Source organism: Aythya ferina, assembly GCF_964211825.1.
Source record: "Aythya ferina genome assembly, chromosome: 13".
NCBI lineage: Eukaryota > Metazoa > Chordata > Aves > Anseriformes > Anatidae > Aythya > Aythya ferina.
The window spans coordinates 8277590-8278471 of NC_140311.1; positions in this window are offsets into that span (position 1 = coordinate 8277590).

The following is an 882-nucleotide window of genomic DNA, read 5'->3' on the forward strand; positions in this document are numbered from 1 at the left end:
AAAAATGTATGAGAATAACAGGGAAGATATCACAGAGCCATTTCCCTCAGGCCCTGCATGTCCCACTCTGAATTTCCACGTGGAGGACCCACAGGCGGAGGTGACCCAGGCGGTGCTGCATGCTGCCAGACGTCCCCGCCTGCAGGTACGGTGTTCGTTCTGCCCTCGGTGGGTGTCTAAACTGGGACACCGCACCTGGGTGCTCATTGCTGAGACAAACAGTGGAGAGCTGGGGCACAGCCATGGCTCAGCCCGTGCTGAGATCCTGCCCTGGGAGGCCACACTACACTGGGCTCTGCCAAAATAATAAGCCAGCTGCCAGGCCCTATTCGGCACGCATCTCGCCTCCCATTCCAGACCAGGCAGGAGAAGCACGCTTTGCCAAAACAGTTTCCCAAACGGTCACAGATTTTGCAGCAGCAAGAACAGGGCTGCTCCCTCCCACCCCGTGCCCTAGAGCTCGGTCATGGAGAGAGCACGAATTAAAATTAACGCTGGCTGGCTTCCTCGGTGCCCTTCAGAGTGCAGCGGCTGTGCTGGAGGCACGCGCTTGCAGGGCTGGCTCCATGCAGAGCCTGCATCTCGCCGGGCCCGCGGCCGCTGCTGACTCACGCACCGTGGTGCACGCTTCCCTGCACCGCCCGGTCACGCCATTGCAATGCACTTTTTTTTTTTCTTTTCTTTCCTTTTTTTTTTTTTTTTTTTTTTTTTTGTGGATGACAGAATGCTGCATCGGCTGCTGTGCGTGCAAAGTGCTGCCTGCAGAATTTTAACTCCCTCCCAAGGCCTTTCAGGATGTCATACTCGCTTTTTTCTTTTTTTTTTTTTTTTTTTTTTTTTTTTTTTTTTTTTTTTTTCTTTTTTTTTTTTTTTTCTTTTCTA